Source organism: Dipodomys merriami, unplaced genomic scaffold (assembly GCF_024711535.1).
Source record: "Dipodomys merriami isolate MVZ:Mamm:240054 unplaced genomic scaffold, mDipMer1.0.p SCAF_488, whole genome shotgun sequence".
NCBI classification, from domain to species: Eukaryota; Metazoa; Chordata; class Mammalia; order Rodentia; family Heteromyidae; genus Dipodomys; species Dipodomys merriami.
In genome coordinates, this window is record NW_027206055.1 from 376,892 (window position 1) to 397,252 (window position 20,361).

General features: G+C 38.3%; 1 long non-coding RNA gene across 1 annotated transcript in view; it reads right to left on the minus strand.

Moving 5' to 3' along the window:
- LOC138809153 (uncharacterized) overlaps nt 1–1,517 on the minus strand; it is a 111,734-nt gene extending 110,217 nt beyond the window's left edge. Inside the window, exon 1 of the long non-coding RNA XR_011366735.1 lies at nt 1,452–1,517. This is a non-coding gene — a long non-coding RNA (uncharacterized lncRNA). The remainder of the gene's footprint in view (nt 1–1,451) is intronic.
- Between the last annotated feature and the right edge of the window lie 18,844 nt (nt 1,518–20,361).

The following is a 20,361-nucleotide window of genomic DNA, read 5'->3' on the forward strand; positions in this document are numbered from 1 at the left end:
AATACACTAAAGACTGAATCACCAAATAACCAAGAACTCAGATGGTATAACCCCAGAGTGATTAAGAGCAAAGATAAACACCTATATATATGGCTTTATGACAGGACTTGCTTTTATTATATAAATGCCACTGATGTCAAAGAGCTCTTTGCGCCTACTGTTAAGAGCACTCACACTCTGAGTGTGCCTCTGTCTTCCTGTTTATCTGCTTATCTGTTTGTTTGCTTGCTAACTCAATAAAGTATTGCCAAGTTTTCTTACCATGGTGACTACTCTGCAAATTTTTATTCTGTGACCAAGGACCCTAAGTCAAGAGTTCCTACTGATAGAGGGAAACTTCCCCAAACCTCACCTGGACCCAGTGACTGTTGTTCCTCAAAGTTATGAGGTGAGTTGCTGAGTGGTAGAGTGCTTGCCTTAAATGCAAGAGACTCGGTGTTTGGTCCCCGCTAACAGAGGAGTGGAAGGATTTCTAAAGATCAAAAGACACAAAGAATATGAAAGAACAATTTTGGGGACACACCATAACTCAAAATGAGGATTTGTTATACTAAAGCCTAGTAATCAAGACAATCTGGTATTACAGCTGAAGAAAAAGAATTACACAGGGTAGAGAATTGAGTACAAGCCCATGTAGAATCCTGAGATTTGACATTAGACTATTCAACAAATAGCTATTTGGATGAGCTATCTATTTATATGGAATAAGATACAAAATAGACCTTAACTTAAAGCCGTAGCAAACAATTCCTAAAAACAAAGAGGCAAAGGTAGAAAGCAACACTTAAAAGCTTTAAGAATGAAATAAGAGTGCATTTTAAGAATGGAGATTTTCCCCAAGGAAATGAATACAAAGGTCGGAAAATATCAATAAGTTTACATTACAGCAACACCTTTGGATGAGTAAGTAATATCAAGAAAAATATAAACATCCTCTCTTAAGGCTGAAGACATTTAAATAGTATGTATTCAACAAAGGAACATTTCAATCAAGAAGATGACAGATAGGATACATGATATTGAATAAAATATCTGAGCATGCAATTCACAAGAAAAGGCATATGTGATGTGGCAAGATTTATGAAAAATATTCTATCAGGAACAATAAAGAGATATCACACTTGTCAGACTAGGGAAAAGTTAAAAATATACTGGACAATACCAAATGATTGGAGAAGGATTATACAAGAATATATGTGGATATTGATACCAACTTTATCATTATGCAAACTGCATATAGAGGAGTAAAAGTTATCAAACACCACTGACTAAAATTCATGAAGAAAATTTTCATACATAATATGAAGTACATCACAATTAATATGCACTGTCATAAGTATTTGTGATGATTTTTAGTACACTGGAAAATTTTTCAAGGAAGAAAAAAGGGGGTAAGAAGCCTTAATAAGGACCCTCATTTGTGAAATAACTTCAAGTACCCCACTACTTACTAGTTCGTAATGTTTTCTTTTTTGTTTTGCAATTCAGTTCCCACAGGGCAAGGGCAGGAGAGGAACAGCTTCCTTTGAATTGGGGTCATCTGCAAATGGTACCTGCATCTAGGACAACACAAATCATGAAGCTAGAGGTTTGCAAGATTAAGAAAAACAGGCTACTGGGCATGACCTGTTTGTGGAAGGGGAAGCACTGGATGGGGTGAGCAACAGTATCCCCTGCTCAGGGCTCATAATCCCAGTATATAGGCTATAGTTGGGAAGGGTGGTGGACATACTCCAAGCTCCAATGTGCCATCTCTTCTGCCCGCTAGAGCCCACCCTTAGTCCAACTGGCACCACATAGACACAATCATGTGTCCACATTCCATGAATGGGTTCCCATAGAATGGCAGGGTGGGAGCAATCTTTACATGAAAATGGATATATCTCAGATGGCACTGTCTCTGAGGCTGACAAATCATGAATAAAGAGTTCCTTTACATGATCAAGAAGAGGTCCTCACTATGAAGTCACTGTACCAGGTAAACGACTAGTTAGGGAGGTAGCAACATACCCAGATCCAAGTTAATAACCCCAAGCTACAAAGGCATTACAGGGGTATGGACACAGGGCCTGGCCCAATATGCCCACAATCAGGCCTATCTGGCATCATGTATGTGCCCTCTTATGAAAGTGTGTACTGGCGCATAGGCCTATCAGAAGGGACCAGCAAGACAGTAGTCCACATGGTGAAGAGCAAGCTACCAGGCACGACCTCTCTTTAGCAGGAGTAAGCACATTTAGGAAGGTAGGCAGCACCCCAAGTCCCAGGCATATAAGCCCGGCTCCACAGGCCTGTGAAAGGGATGTTTTACAGTCTCCAACCCCATCCTTTTTCTCTTGGGTCCAAAAACACCTAGGACCTATCTAATTTAAAAATAGGTTAAGTGCTTTCATGGGAACATGTGTATACACATGCACAAAATCCCTGACCCATGATTTCATTTTCACAGGACAGAGGAGGGAATGGAATCACTTTGAATTGAAGGCCTCCCAAGGCTACACTGAAATTAGCCAGCTAAGGAAAAAGGACAAGCTATGGCTTCCCTTCTTCTGGATCCAATATATTGCACAACAAGGCCACTCTGGCACCACATTTGTGCCCTCCTGTGAATGTGTATACACACATGCACAACACATATCACAACTGGATTCCCACAGTTCCAACCGGGAGTGGAACCACTTACTGAGAAGGACATAGGCACATATAGCTGCACATGGGCTGACTCATACCAGGAAGCCAGAGGTCCCAAAGTGAAGAAAAACTGGCCGCCTTGTATGGCTTCCCTGTAACAGGATAAGCCCTGGTTAGAAAGTGCAGCACCATGCCAAACTCCAGCCCGGTAATCCCAAGCAGCACAGGCCATACTCTGCAAGGGAGACATGAAAGACCTACTCTCTATGCTTTTCTTCCCTTGGGCTGGCATCAGCACCCAAGTGGGAAAATCTTGCCACAAGTCCTTGTGTTCCACAAACTGGTGTATACACAAGCACAATGATATACTCACTCAACCCCACACAAATATTCAGTTACCACAAAGGGAGAGTGGTCCTATTTGCATAGAAACTAGGGCATCTGGAATGGCACTGTCACCTCGGTCTTCAGAGAAGGACCTACAAGATGTTAGTCCAAGAGGGAAAGAACAGGGTTTTGGGTATGCTCTCCCTGTAGGAGGAGGAGCACTGGTTGTGGAAGGTGGACGCATGCCCACTTCGAATCCCACAACCCTGGGCTATACAGGACACAGCTAAATAGCAAAACAGGACAGCTCGTAGTCAAGGAATCTCCAAGTCTTCTTTCACTTTGGTACTATAATATATAGTATACAACCAGTCAAATCTGACACTATGTACATGCCTTAGTGTGAATGTGTGTACATACATGCACAACTGCTCACCAGTGATTTGGTTCCCACAGTGTGGCAGGAGATGTCTAACATAAAATGAAATGGGGGGCATGTGGGATGGCATCTGTTGTGGCCTGGCACAGATCAGGAATTTAGATTTCCTTAAGGTAAACAAGAGGCTCTCAATCATTTATTCACTTTAGCAGGTGAAGCACTAGTTAGGGAATATGTTGGAAGCATCCCCTGCTCCAGACCAATAATCCTAGGATACACAGGCATATGCTGGGTAGGTATGTGGGGCCACTGGAGCACCGTGTATGTACATTACTTCAAATGTCTGCAAACCCTCTCACACTTGACTCTTTTGGCATAGAGGATGAGTAGGATGAACTTACTTCAAATCACATGTATCCAGGATGGCACCCCCAACTGGGCCCACAGGACTACGAAGAGGTCATGAAGCTGTAGTTGAAGGAGCCCTTGGGTATGACTGCCCTGTTAAGAGGTGAAACACTGGTTGAGAAGGGTATCAGCATCTGCAGCTCCAAGCCCATAACCTCAGCCTACACAAGTCATAGCCTGGGAGGCATGAAAAACCATGCCTCGACTGAACATTAGATGCTACATGAATGAGAAAATTTCCATCCATCATAAGCACAGCCATGTAATGTATATTATCTAACTATTTGAAGTAGGTGGAACATGAGTTTTTCTTGTAATTTTCAAAAATATAAAAATTAAGATCTTTTTTGTTTTTGGTTTGTTTCTTTTTATCTTTTGATTTGTTTTGTTTTTGTGCCTGTCTTGGCACTTCAAATCAAGATCAAAATGCTGTTCCAAAACCTCTCTGTGCTGAAGGTTAGCCCTGTACAACTTGAGCCACAGCACTATTTCCAGCCTTCTCTGAGTACTTTGTTGGAGATAAGAGTCTCATGAACTTTTCTGCCATGGCTGGCTTCAAACCACAATCCTCATTTCACAGCCTCCTGAGTAATTAGAATTACAGGCCTCATGGATAGTTTTTTTAAACAGTTGTACAATGTATCAATTGGTTTTTACAATGCCTCTTAGACTTTGTCATAGTGTCCATCGACTCTTCTAGTCTATAAAAACCCCACCCATCCCCTTTCTTTCCTAGTTCCATTTTCACATATGTGCATTGAATCTTATGTTGTATTTTCCAAGCCATCTACTCCCTATTACTTTGCCTCTTTCCATGTCTCCTTTAACACCTACCCAAGGACAAGATATGCTTCATCTTTTTACTGTTCACATATGATACTGTTATGTCAGAGAGGTTAGAACATAAAATTGAGTCATTATGTCGAAAATGAACTTTAAAACTTTGGTGCAGAGGGGTGGTCGCCTGGGAGGATTGGGGGGGCGGGGGAGGATGGGAAGGGATGGGAAGGGGACAAAAAGAAGGAGGCTACAATGCTTGATAAGAAATGTACTCATTATCTTGCCCATGTAATTGTAACCCCTCTGTACAATACTTTCACAAAAAAATTAATTCAACATAAAATTTTACTGCTTTCTGTACTATATAGTCTGAACTCATATATAATTAATGGACATGTGTTTTACTTTTTTCAAATTTCATGGTCATATTTTAGATCTAATATACATATGAAAGGACTTACACTCCATTTCTCTTTCTGAGTCTTTCAACATCCCTTGCACATGAGCATGCGTGTGCGTGTATGTGTATGTATGTGTGTGTGTGTGTGTGTGTGTGTGTGTGTGTGCGCACACACACACACACACATGCTAGTTCAGGTTGACAAACTCAGAGCCTTATTCACTTTTTGCTTTTTTCCTCAAGGCTAGTACTTTACCACTTAAACTACAAATTACTCCCTGCGTTTTGATGGGTACTTAGAGATAATTTTCCTTAGTAACTGGTATTATTATGTATGAACCACCCAGTTCAACATATTATCACACTCTAAAGTCATTTTCAACTTCCCAATTTTTAAAGGAAATTATTGATAGGGCTTAAAAATCCAAATAAACCAGTAATCTACTGTAACTTTTGCATTCCCTTTTTCAAGCCAATTAGATTATAAGTAGCCTATTATCTTTGAATGCATAGTCTTTGATATCACAAAAAATATGTTCCTAAATACACCTTTTTCCTATCATACCTTTTCCTTTTTGGCTGTCATTTATGTGGCATTTATTATTATTTGTACCTGGAAGAAACATTGCATACATGTACTTTTGTTTTCCAAAAGTCTAAAATATTTGTCTAAAATATTTGTAAGTCAAATACAACTGAGTTATTTCTAACTGCCTTTGGAATATAAAGAAAACTTCATTGTATGTATGTTTATATATGTATATATAGTATGTATGTATGTATATGTATATATGTATATATATATATATATATATATATCACATTTTCTTGATCCATTCATCTATTGAAGGACATATGGTTTGGTTCAATATCTTAGCTATGTTAAATAATGCTGTTATAATCATAGTTGTGCTGGTAGCCTGAGTATGGCCTTGTTTGTGATCCTTTCGTAAATGCCCCAAAGTGGGATTTCTGGTTCATAGGGGAGCTGAAATGTACTCATTACCTTGCTCATGAACTGTAACCCCTCTATACAGCATTTTTAGAATTAAAAAAGTACAAAAAAGACAGAAGCAAAGCCAAGAATGTGCTGAACCTGACTGTCACTCATGAATGCTCACAGATGGCTAGGAGAAGGGCCAGGCTAGTGCTACTATGACAGGCTTGGCTTTGGCTTCTTCTTCAAAATAAGAAGTGAACAATAGGAGACTATTTTGTAACTAATCAACACTCAATTAACTAGGGGTAGAAAACAAAACAATAACAAAAAAGAAATATAAAGAAAACTAAAATATAAAGAAATCTGTGTTTAAGAGCATAGGGAGTTTTAGGCTCATGATTTGGGTATGATGTCAACTTAGCTCATCTCAGAGAAAACAAATGTAAAAACCCAATGAATTTTTTTTAACATACCTCTTAATTTTTTTATCCCCAATTTTCTTGTCTTCTGTTCTTGATTCTTGAACAGATAACCATTTGAGGGGATGTCGTGCATAGATGGGTATGGAGGAAGCATCAGCAAACATGGAATAGCAAATCCGGCCATACCTATATAGACTGTCCATCTAAACTGTTCGGCCATTTATGCATAGATAAATCCAACTATTGCAGAAAAAAGAATAAGTCCTTGAAACATCTGTTCAGCTAGCTTCTTCCCCTTGTAAACCTGGTTGTAACCCGGCGTCCAGCCCATGAGGGCTATGGAAGTGGTTGAGTCAAGGCATTGCATACTCCTGAATGGTTCGCTTTCAGGGTAACCGGGGGCAAGGAGCCATGGTTGGGATCTGGTAAATTGTTCTAAGCCTTGCTTTTGAGGGTTAATTGCTGCCCATACTGGCTGCGTCTCCATGGCGACAACATTTTCTCAGCCTCTTTTCATTCTTTTCTAACACCTGAAACGGCACCAATTTAGACATTTTAAGATATTACTTCACTCGTCCCACTTTCACCTATGCAATCTTGTAGAGGTCCAGTAGTGTCCCAATCTGGGCAGATTTTAATCCTGGTGGTCTTGTAAATGCTGCCATAGTCTTACAGTTTCTCATACAAGGCTGGTTAAGGATCTCGTACTTCCTAAAGAGGCAAATGAAGGGATTTTTAAATGCTGTCCAACTTCCATATTGAACCACATAAATATCAAATCCCAAGGTCAAGTTATAGTTTTTTTTCATTTCTTCAACAGAAAAAGCCAATCCCAAAACGAATTATAGTTCTTGAAAATCAAGCTGCATAATGAGCATAGAAATTTAGGGAGTTTTTCAAAACTTAAGATTTTGATTGTTTGAATGCTTACTTCTCTGCCAATGAATATGTTAAAACATTATCTCCAATCAGGATAAATTGCAAATATTATACTTATGTTTGTAAATAGGAATAAGTAAGGACATGAAGGGAATTTGTCATGCATGAGATTCAGAAACTTACTTAAGCTCTGAGACAGCTTACTTTATGCCCACTTTCACATGCACCACAGCACAAACTTGTCCCTTAAATATGAAATAGACTCTCATAAGACACCAAGTATTCAGTTGTCTTTTTCTTGGGGTAACAATTTCCATATGTGTGTGAAAATACTTTTGTTTGGCTGGGCACCAGTGATTCACACTTATAATCCTGGTTACTCAGGAGTCTGAGATCTGACTACCATAGTTAGAATCCAGCACTGGCAGGAAAGTCTCCATGGAATATTAATCTCCAATTAACCACTCAAAATTCGGAAGTGATGCTTTGTTTCAAGTGGTAAAATGCTAGCTTTCAGTACAAAGCTGCTCTGGTACAACTCCACGGCCCCAAATTCAAGCCAGGGAATTGAAAATAAAATTAAAATTTGTATTCGAGTCACCCAGTTTAGGTTATGTGTTTATATGGGAAGTCAGGCTAACTAACAAATATTTCAATTTAAGAACATCTTTCAGAAGCAAAGTGTCATTTAGAGAAGATTCCATAGTAAGCTCTGCTCACACACCCAACATTGTGAACAACACGTCCTGCAATATCAATCAGAACAAGAGCTCAAATATCAGGTGAGGGAATTGTATTTTCATTCATGTAGCACAAAGGGATTCATTCAACTCTAAGGAAATCATTCTGAACAGAGGAACATCAAACATGGGGGAAGAGGAATGAATTGTGAGCAAACTCTACATTGAAATTCCAATTCCAAGGCCAGTAGGACAAAAAGGAGTAATCACTATTATATTCACAATATTTTTAGATTAAAATTGTGGATAGGAAAGAAAACAGGAGTAAAAAGGATTAAAGTACATTTCTTTCTTTGTGTACACTTTTGATATATGTATGTGTGCACATTTTAAGGAAATTAATATAAGGAAGTAAAAACGAATTGTTCAAAGGAGTAAACAATGGTAGCAACATGGAAATTCAAATGAGAATATTAACTTTTTCAACATATGGTATAATATATATATATATATATTTAAAATTTCTCAATTCATGCCTGTTAACTTAGTGATGTCTTCTAAATAGAAGAAAATAGTTACGTTGAAGGAAATCTAGTCGAGTACTAAACTGAAAGCAAGGATGAGGAGACATGTGAAAGAAGTTTTGTCAAAAGTTGACAACAGTATAAATAATAGTTAATATTAGTGTTTTGTGGATTTAGGAAATGATGAGGATGCTAACAAGTTAAAATGCTTGTTCTAATAAGTAATGACAGAATTTTAAATTCCTACATACACAAGAATAAGAATACATGATACCAACTAAAACATAAAATGTTAATCAAATTTTTGACAATGACATCTACACATATATGGCAAGCTATTGTATGATCAAGCTGTCAAAAGTGAATTTTGTATGGAAGATTCTCTAGCTTAGAAGAGAAATGGATCTAATACTTAGGTGTGTCTCTGTTTCTCTAACAGTTGAGTCCTAAATATAATACACAGATGCCAGCAGGGTTTGGCAGGAAGTCTTTACAGAACTGAAAAAAATGCATTCTATCTACCATGACAACGGTACTTTTCAAAGATATCTTTCACAAGAGAAAGATAAAGGACAAATGCACAAACATATTTCCAGACTGATGCAGTTAAGAGACTATACCTCCACCATACCTATTCTACAAAAATACTGAAGTCTTTTAGTCCAAAAGATACCTACGTTAGTGAACAAGAAAATACACAAGAATGCACAAAATTTACTGGTAAGACAATAAACTGGTAATGGCAAAATTTAAAATTCTGGGTGGGTATCTGGATGAATGGCGATTAAGCCTGTCCATCCAGTGCCTGGGACCAGGAGTTTCCTTGATACTGCCCCCTGAAAAGACTACCTAGGCATGGGCCTGCTCAGGAGCCATTATGCTATGTCACGTATCTCCATGTTCATGTCCTGTTTTATGTCTCCTGGCTCTTCTCCAGTCATCATGTCATCCCAACTCAGCAATCCATTGGAGCTGAATTGGTTTGCTAGTATTGTTTTCCTTTGGTCTGTTTCCTGAGTTCAGTGTATTTGGTGGATGCAGGTCTTTGTAATTGGTCATCTGCACATAACTAGCACTCCAATAAAGACTCCTTTGTCACCTCTGACTGAGCCTCCATAGCCAAGTTTATTTAAACTACAGAGTATACCCAGCACCAGAGTATCCCAGAAGGAAATGAAAATAGGAAAGGGATAACAAAATTTTCAGTCCCTAATCTCAATCCTAACACAGGGAGGTGTTGTGACTTCTTGGTCATGGAAGCAAGTTCTACCATTGCCCCTCAAGCATTTGTCTATCTCCTGGTGTAGGTAAACATATCCTACTACTAGCAAATAGTATTATGTGTGGGCTGGGCTCCACTGAATATCAGGAACTCAATACGTGGTGAAGATGGAAAACTCTCCTGGCAGATGAGCATGAGTGGTTGCCTAGCTGTAGCTCTATTCCAGTGCTTGACTGTTCAGCTCTAATGGGAATGAAAAAGGTCCCATCTCTCTACTTTAATGTTTAATCTTTCAGAACCTGTCCAAACTTATGTACCTGTAACCCCTCTGTGTATCACCTTTATAATATCAATAAAAACATTTTTTTCTTTTTTTATTGTGAAAATACTGTACAGAGGGGTTACAATAACATGGCAAGATAATGAGTACATTTCTTATCAAGAATTGTAGCCTCCTCCTTTGTTTCCCCTTCCCATCCCTTCCCATCCTCTCTCCACCCCCCCAATCCTCCCCTCCACCACACCCCCACACCAAAGTTGTAAAGTTCGTTTTCGACATAATGACTTGTACATCTCATTGTTGCAATGGGTCCACCTGTATCAATAAAAACATTTTTAAAGGAAAGTTGTCCTAGACAGAACAAGAGGACACAAGAGTAAGGGGAACTCTGACCCATCCTTAGCCTCACCATATATATTAATATGTGCCACTAGGTACAGAAAGCAAGACATAACGACTTATACATCTCATGGGTGGGGGTAGGTGGGTGGGAGGATTGGGGGGGCAGGTGGAGGATGGGAAGGGATGGAAAGGGGAAACAAAGGAGGAGGCTACAATGCTTGATAAGAAATATACTCATTACCTTGCCCATGTAATTGTAGCCCCTCTGTATGGTATTTTCACAATTAAAAAAAAGAAAGAAAGCAAGACAAGTTATGAGGCCTCTCCTTACTCATCTCGTAAGCTTCTCCTGACAGAACTGATGTTGGGTTTGTCTCAGATAATACAAAAAATTCGATTATCAGCTTTGCCAATCGAACAGGTACTGTGGGTGATTAGTACAATATATAGATTGCACAGTTTCTGCCTGTGGGCCAACACAAGGTGCTACAGCTGGCTCTGGCTTTAGATCTTAAACTAATGCTAGTGTTGCCACAAGAGTGGGCTCCAAAAAGAGTCAAAAACATTCTAAATGTCTCAAAGTGCCTAACAACCCCACAAAAATCTCACTTTGTGAGTTGGTGCTAAGGTATGAAGTTCAAACTGGAGTTGGGAAGAATTTCATTGTGTCTAGAGCCCATGAGGACTTCATACCTACTGAACCTGTTTAGGATTTCTAGTGTTAATGACCAACTGTCCATTCCCTGGAGAGCAGCAGAGCTTGGGTTTTCCAGTGCCTGGGGGAATGCTGTTACACTGTAGGTGGTTCATATCTATGCAATGTATTAGAACAACGAGCTCTTTTCCAAATAATCCTGTTTGATTAAAGTCTCACAATCTGCTATAAGCTATCCTTGCTCTGTCTATATATAGGTTAGGGAAACTCCTTTCAGATAGAATCAGGTGCCCCCTTCATAAATATTGATTCTTATTCTCATGCATCAAATAGTTGAAGTTGGATTAAGAGAACATTTTTTCATTCAAAAGTAGAGGCACAAAGAAAGATTCCGAAGATTCCACAGCTGTAAGCAGCACACTCTAAAGGGCCAGCCTAAGCCAGCATCTTCATGGCACATAAAACATGGTGCTGAAAATTACCAGTGAGGGTGCTTCTCTGATCTGAGCACTCCATTTTCAGGCTCTATTTCCAATGCTTTTCCTGCAGGTCAAGAGTTTCACATTATTAGAATCGGCACTCATATTTTGAACAGATAGTTCAGTGCCAGGTGGATGTTGGCAAACATCCAGTAGATGGTCAGCAGAGTTAGGCTGCATGTTTTGAAGAATTCACCAACTCCAACAAGTCTAAGTGTAGGATACCTTGTAAAAGACTCATCAAGTCACAATGTCTATATTTTACTCCATGATACCCTTATGGCATCAAGGATATGTAAAACTACTCTAGGGAGATATTTGTTAATCCAATAACAGGTAAAATCTTTCCTCCATTACTTATTGTGATCAGAAATGCATAAGGATTCCTATTAGTGTATGTGGACAATTTGTAAATTGTAGCTTTATTTAATATATTGTTGATTTTTTTTTTTTTTGGTCCGGTTGTTGGGCCTGAGCTCTGGGCCTGGGCGCTGTCCCTCAGCTCTTCAGCTCAAGGCTAGCGCTCTACCACTTGAGCCACAGCGCCACTTCCAGCTTTTTTCTTCTTGTTTATGTGGTGCTGAGGAATCGAACCCAGGGCCTCATGCATGCAAGGCAAGTGCTCTACCACTGAGCCACCTTCCCAGCCCTATATCGTTGATTTTTAAAAACATCAAATGGATATTTGATTCACTTCACAAGATTACTTTCTGAGTACTTGAAACAACTGCTGGCTTCAGGGAGACTTCTAGTCCATGAGACAAGCAGGATCGCTCTGGCTCCAAAGGTCCCACATGTGTACACAAGGGCAGCACTTGTGGTGAGTAAATATTTCCACTCACAGAGCTTCTTTCTCTCTGACCACAATTCCAGTCATCTTCTCCTGGACACTGTCTCCAGGTATTCCAGTATGCCTTAAGTTGTGAATGGTCCTTGTTTTTCTAGCCCATAAAAATTGAAGAGCTAAAATGTAAAATAAAATACTACACTACAGACAACATAAAAGAAGAAACATTTTATTTAGACAGTAAGCTACTGATTAAAACTTCAAATATCTCAGTAAATAAGAGCAAAATTTGACAAATGGGGTTACACTGAATTAAAAATGTGGCACAACACAATAAACAGTAACTAGGGTGAATAGATGGCTTACAGATTAGCTTAACATCAGCCAAGAACTTAATTATCAGAATATGAAGGAAGGTTAGAAATCTAAACTCTTAAGTAATGTCAATGAACACATTGGCAAGCAAATTTAAAGATATTCCTGACATCTGGAAGTATATGGGGCCAATTAAAATACAAAAATAGATGCTCAACATCCTTGGCATAAAGGAAATGCAAAGCCAAAGGACATTGAATTTTTCACACTTCAATGACAATGTCTATCACCAAGAACACAAATAAAAATGCTGGCAAAATAAAGTGATCACTTATACACAATTCATAGGAATATCATTTCATACTATGGAAATGTATGTAGTTTCTCACAAATTATAAAAAGCTGGATGCTTGTGGCTCACGCCTGTAATCCTAGCTACTCAGGAGACTGAGATCTAAGGAATGCGGTTCAAAGCCAGCCTGAGCAGGAAAATCTGTGAGACTCTATTTTTTTGGGGGGGGGGGTTCCTGTTGTGGGACCTGAACTCTGGGTCTGGGCGCTGTCCCTCAGCTCTTCAGCTCATGGCTAGAGCTCTACCACTTGAGCTACAGCTCCACTTCTGGCTTTTTTCTTTTTTCTTATGTGGTGCTGAGGACTCGAACCCAGGGCCTCATGCATGAAAGGCAAGTCCTCTACCATTGAGCCACCTTCCCAGCCCCTGTGAGATACTTATCTCCAAAAATCCACTAGAAAATCAGAAGTGGCACTCTGGCTCAATCTGTAGAGCACTCTTCTTGAGCTGAAGAGTACAGGGACAGCACCCAAACTCAGAGGTCAAGCCCCATGACTGACAAAAAAACCCCACAAAAATGATAAATAGATTGAAGATATGAACCAATACCAATACCTTATGAGATTGAGGTTCATTGCATATGTACATGTATGTGTATAAATAAACCCTCTATAGAATTAACATATGCTACTAAGAATGAAAAAGTAAGTGATATAATTATATAATATAAGGACTATACAAGATTAAAGGGCCAGTGGAAATCTCATTAAAATTTTTTTCCTACATCAAATACAGTGAAAATGGGTTATACTTTGGGAGAGGGACATACAAAGCAACAAAGAAATCATCTTATGAATATGTTAGAAACAACCGCATGAAAGAAAAACCATTTGAATCCTTATCTAGAGGTTCATTTCTCCTAAAATCAACTTATCTGACCATTTCTGCTTGTCTCAGACATATACAAGTTATTGCAAATTATGTAATTGTAACCCATCTGTATGATATTTTCACAATAAATAAAAGTTTTTCCTTCTACAATCTATAGTACATTTGCTGATTTGTTTAAACAGCAATGCACATTTTCTGATACGTAGTACGTGATTATGGGCAAGTACATCATGTGCATGGAAGGTTGCGACATTTGCAGAGTGTGTACACATCTCTGAAGTAGCTCTGCTCTCAAGGGCCATTGGGGTCTCTGTGTGGTATTTGTGTCTAATATATTATGACAAGTAGAAAACATAGAGTCTGTACCGATATTGATTTAGGCTCATGGTAGAGAAGGAAGTCTTCTATTACCATATGTTCTCAAAAACATGTCCTGAAAAACAAAACTAGATTGTGAAAGCAGGTTGAGTAAAAATTACCTGTGTAAAGGTGAAAGTTCAGAATGCAAATGTGACATTCAATTTGGCATCAAACTTGATTTATTGAGACTAACTTACTGAGGATATTTTTATGATGTACTAATCTGTGAATTTATCAGAATATATTAGATATAAATTCTAGAGCCCTTAGTAACATTTTGTTGGTTTCAGCATCATCATTGCTTCCAGGGAGAAGTAAGCAGGTACATTTTTGGAAGCCTGTGCAAATGGAAATTTTATGGAACCCTGCCTAGATCAACCAGCAACGTTCTGTGGACATTGAATTTATGAACTGACCCATTGGGTCTGATGCCTTAATAACTTTGGTTGATATCCCACTACAATACATTTTTTTTTTCTGTCCATTTCACCATGCACCTGACATGGGATCCTCTGATGCAATTCAATTGCATCATTCTGAATGACTTTTCGGCAAATAGACACAGATATTGGAGTAAACATATCAAAGTTAACTTCAACACTAGGGACTCACTGTCTGTGGTCTTGGAAGAAACAGTAGCACCCGAGATGAATAAGGAGAACTTGCAAGTGTGCTTTCCAACCTATGTTTTTCTTCTGGATGCAAGGCCACAGACGCAGAGCTCCAGGGAAGAATTTAATACATTCTTCCTGGGGATTCACAAGAGTTTTCCATGAAAGATGGACTATACTACACATGTTTGTGAATAAAAGGACTCATGTGCACATGTGCAAAGATATCTATATATATACACACATATGTGTGTGTGTGTGTGTGTGTGTGTGTGTGTCTGTGTGTCTGTGTGTCTGTGTGTGTGTGTGTATACCTAAAACTGTGGGCCTCAGTTTGAACCAGGATTTTAGCTTAGCAGATACTTCATGGATGTACCTTTCGACTTTCACATTCCTTTTCCTCCAGCTTCCACTCTTTGTTAGTCCTTGGCTGGCATTATGTGCTTTTCTACAATGAAGCACTAAGCACACATGGATGGAGATGGGATGTTGCTGGTGTTTTGGCCCTCTACACTTTAGACAAAGATCGCAGTAACAGGCGATGTTTCCAAGGCGTGAAGAGAACAAGCCTTAAGTAACTCATTAATCTATTTCCATTTACTGTTTTGTTCTCAGGATAGGCAATGCCTGAGGGAAGTTTAGGTGCACAGATGAGTGTTCTCTTTCTTCTCTACCATGCCAACCCATCCTTATGCACCAGTGAAAAGCTCAGTTTCATACTTGTACCTTTCATCTATGGTTCAGTACATTTCTATCTACTAGTAGGAAATGAATTTGGTTTCCTCCCATATATAGCTTCTCTTTCTAGGCACTACACTTTACTCAACTATCTTCTTAATCCCAGAAGTCACTGCAGATTATGATGGGATGGCTGCTATTTCAAACATTTGAGTCAGTGTCACCAATTATGTACTAAAAGGCTTCAGATACTCCCTTCCCTCCTATTATACACACACAAACACACACACACACATATGTGTATATATATATATATATATATATATATATATATATATATATGTCCTTATCTTATATGCCAGTAGTATGTTTGCTTATCTTTTTTTCTTTTGTGCTTGTACTAGAAATTCAGGGCATGTGCACTGTACTGAGCTTTCTTGCTCAAGACTAGTGCTTTACCACTTGAGCCACAGCTCTACATCTGATTCTTTTTGGTTGTTAAATAGAGAAATGAGTCTCACAGTCACCCCTGCCCAAGATAGCTTCAAAACATGATCACCACATCTCAGACCCCTATGTACCTAAGACTACAGGCATGATGCACCAGTCCCTAGCGTAGTTTATTTTTCTTATTCCGTAGTATTTATCCATGTTAAGCTAACTTTCCTTCTCTTAATTTCCCAAAACATGTTTGTGTACTTTTGTTTCTGTGCTAATATGAACACATTGAGAATTATAATCTCAGCAAATTTCATAACTACCTATAGATATGAAGAAAAGAATAGTCTGTATTAGTAAAATATCATTAATGGTGGGGCTGGGAAGGTGGCTCAGTGGTAGAGCGCTTGCCTTGCATGCATGAGGCCCTGGGTTCGATTCCTCAGCACCACATAAGCAAAAAGAAAAAAGCCTGAAGTGGCGCTGTGGCTCAAGTGGTAGAGCGTTAGCCTTGAGCTGAAGAGCTGAGGGACAGAGCCCAGGCCCAGAGTTCAGGCCCCATGACTAGACCCCCAAAAAACCATACCCTTCATATTATTGACTTCAGATAATAATATTTATACATGAAATCTTTCCTGTAGATAAGTGGACCATGGCAATTACACAGCAGTAAATGAGAAATTTCACTCAATTCTACACCCACAATCGTTCTCAATTTCTGAACAATATGATACTTGTGCCAAATAATTTTTCATATTGTAGTTCCACCTGCAAACCATGAACTTTTTTCATAGTCACATGGTCTATTTAATTCCATTTTTATGCCTTCTTCTACATCCTTTATTCTCTCCTACATCTCTAATTATTTCTGTTCATTTTCACCTTCCTGAAGGAGCAAGCATTACAGGTATGGGATATTAGTGTTTGGTTTGCTTTGTACTCTTGATTGGCCTTTTCTCTCAAGGTTGATTCTCACCATTTGAATCACTCCTGCACTTCTGGATTTTTTTGGTTAACTGGAGAAAAGTCTGTCAAGGAATTTTCTACACTAGTTGACTTTGGCTTAGTATCTGCAATTCTCAGGTTCTTGATTATATAAGATTACACGCATGAGGCCCCAGCACAGATAATTTTCCAGACTTTCTGAATGTATTCCCAATCTCTAATTTGTATATAGCATTACCATCATTTGAAGGGATTTAAAATATTTTAGTATGTTTTGAATTTGTACAAATTATATTATGATAGGCATCCATTGTGGTATTTCCATATATGAGTACAACATACTTGGAATAAATTTATTCTTATTTTTGGTTTTTCTTTTTTTTGGGGGGTACAGTTGGGGGGCCTGAACTCTGGGCCTGGGCGCTGTCCCTCAGCTGTTCAGCTCGAGGCTAGCACTCTACTACTTGAGCCAAGGCATCACTCCCGGCTTTTTTTTTTCCTTTTTGCTTATGTGGTGCTGAGGAATCGAACCCAGGGCCTCATGCATGCAAGGCAAGCACTCTACCACTGAGCCACCTTCCAGCCCCTTATTTTTGTTTTTTCTACTAAAGAAATTCAGCAATGATTTTGAGAAGCTACCTTTGTGTTCTAGATCATCTTTATAAAGAACTAGTTGGTTTGTTTCTTACAGATCCAGGTACAAATGTGCTTGAATGGCAAATAGGAGTGCGAGTTAACCACCTATGAATATAATTAAAAGTCATAATTGAAATGAGAATCCTCTAGTTCCCATGGCATTTGAGAAACTTTACCAAGACAGAAATAAACAATGAAAATGTAATGCCGTTCTCTATCAGTGGGACCCTTTAAGGCAATAATCTGCAGGTTCTTTGTTTGCATGGTATTTTTAAAACTGTATCTTTTTTGGTCAAAATTTTATTTATTCCATCCTAGTAAAAAACATGCAGATCAAGTTTAAAGAGATGGAAATGCTAACTACCTTAATTTGATCATTATAATTACATTATATTAATTATTAATACATGTATTAGTCACATTGTACCTCCACAAGTGTGTACAACTAAAGTAATAATTATTAGCAGAAAAAATGAAACAAATTAAAATTAAATGCGATCACTAGGAAATAAGGTGAAAATATTACAGGTATGTGATCTACTACTGTGTTTGCATGGAGTGTGTGTGTGTGTGTGTGTGTGTGTGTGTGTGTGTGTGTGTGTGTGTGTGTTTGTGTGCGTGTTCATACCAGTCCGGAGATTAAACTCAGGTGCTGTCCCTGAGTTTTTTGCTCAAGGTAAGGCTTTACTACTTGAGGCACAGCTCTTTCAGCTTTTTGCTGGTTAAGTTGGAGAGGAGGGTTTCATGGACTTTGTTGCCTATGCTGGCTCTGAACTGTTATCCTCAGATCTCAGCCTCCTGAATGACTAACATTACAGACATGAGACATTGGTTTCCATCATTGAATGTTATTTTTAATTTTTTGTACATTTTTATTGTAAGAATACTGTACAGAGGGGTGACAAGGTAATGAGTACATTTCCTATTGAGCATTGTTGCCTTTTCCTTTGTTTTTCCCCTACCATCCCTCCCCTCCTACCGCCACAATTACCCCCTCCCACCAAAGTTGTAAAGTTCATTTTCCACATAGTGTTTTGTACATGTCATTGTTATAGTGGGTCAACCTGTATCCTTATTTAAGTATTTTGTTTTTTCCCTTCCCCTCCCTGAATTACAGAAGTAAAACTGTACCTTGCAGGCATTTAAACAATTAGCAAATTAGTTAATATATATGAAGCTACTTCATATATATTATTACAATACTGTGATCCTAGCATGCATCTCAGACCTCATCCCTGAGCTTTGGTATGCATGATATCATCATTTAAAAATACATTTCTTCTGCCCACACTGCTATGCTCTCCTTTAACTTAAATGTCTCTTGCCCTAAAGATTATCTTGAGGTTTGCCATTTACTCATCGCCCACATCCAATATTCAGTTACAATAACACTGCAAAATTTTGTGTGGCTTGATGTAGTTTTTATTTTTATTGTATTGATTGCTAAAATGATTTAATGAGTTTCAACCAAATATTTGGCTGTCCCACTGTTTCTTTCAGTGTGCTGAACCTTTTCAATTTGATGCAAACAAAGCTGCTATAAATTTCCATTCTTGGGTAGAATTTAGGGCCTTGTAAATAAGAAAAATATTCTACCACCTAGTTGAGTTCACACTTAAATCTTTCTTTTTCTTTTTTTCTTTTTTTGGTCCAGAAGTGGGGCCTGAACTCTGGGCCTGGGCGCTGTCCCTCAGCTCTTCAGCTCAAGGCTAATTCTCTACCACTAGAGCCACAGAGCCACTTCTGGTCTTTTTTGTCTGCTTATGTGGTGCTGAGGAATTGAACCTAGGGCCTCATGCATGCAAGGCAAGCGCTCTACCACTGACCCACCTTCCGAGCCCCACACTTAAATCTTTCTATTATTTTATGACAGGTGTGAGATCTATTAAGGTTATCGTTATTTTATATTGACCCTCATTTTCACTACTACTTTCAATGTTCCAGTATCTATTTGAAAACTAATCAACTTTCATTTGAAAAAATTGTGTATTCAAGGATAGGCTTTAGTTTCAATGTTTGCCACATGGATAACCAATTTAACAGCTCCATGCCTTATTTTGGGTGCCATCTCTAGGCCATGTATTTTTTGTCAATTCTCCAAAAATCAGATATCTGTAGATGTTACAAGTATTTCTGTCTTATTTTTCATTGATTTATGTGGTTTTTTGTTATTTGGCCCCATAGCATAAGAGAAAGGCAGTGATTTTTCAGTACTGTTCTTATGTCTTAACATCATTCTGAATAAAGGATTTCCTTTTTCAGAAAATTTAGTCTGCCTGTTCTGTTTTTGTCTAGGAAGGGATAGAAATTTTGATGGAGATTGAACTGAACTTGTATATGGTTTTCAGTAATATGGCTATTTTCACCATACTGATTCAGCCCATGCAGAATCATGGAGATATGGATTAATGTATGTCATTCTGTTGATTGCTGCTTTAGGATTTTTACTTCAGCCTTATAACCCTTCTGTTTTGCACAAACTCCTTTTGATTCATTGCTGATTGCCACTATGCTTTTGCTCCTGACATCGTTTCCTTCATTCTTTCTACTATTCTTGAGTTTCTCTTGTTCATTGACATGCAGTGCAAGTTATTTAGTTCATTATTCCTTCTCTTGGTTTAAGCAAAATTTGATAGTTCCTTTAAGTCCTGTTTTCTATAACTATGTGTTTCTGATGTTCTTTTCATTTTCATTTGTTCCTAGGACCAGATTATTTCATGAAATGTGCCCTGAAAAACAATTCACTTTATCATGAAGCAATTTTTTCAATGAATAATTTTAATGCAATTATTATTTAAGTAATAATGGTTAAAAAATAATTCATTTGATTTTCATATTATGTGCCCATATTCCTTGCTAATTTCTAGCATTACTACAGTGTAATCTACATGTGTGCTCAAGATAGTTGTAAAATGTTAAAACATGGCTGGTATTTGGCCCTACCCCATCATTTCTCCTGGAGAAAATTCATTACATTGATGAACAATGCTTTATTCAATAGAAGTTGGTTAAAATGTTCTTTGGCATATATAGGGCTCACGTGATCAAGGGTGAAATTAA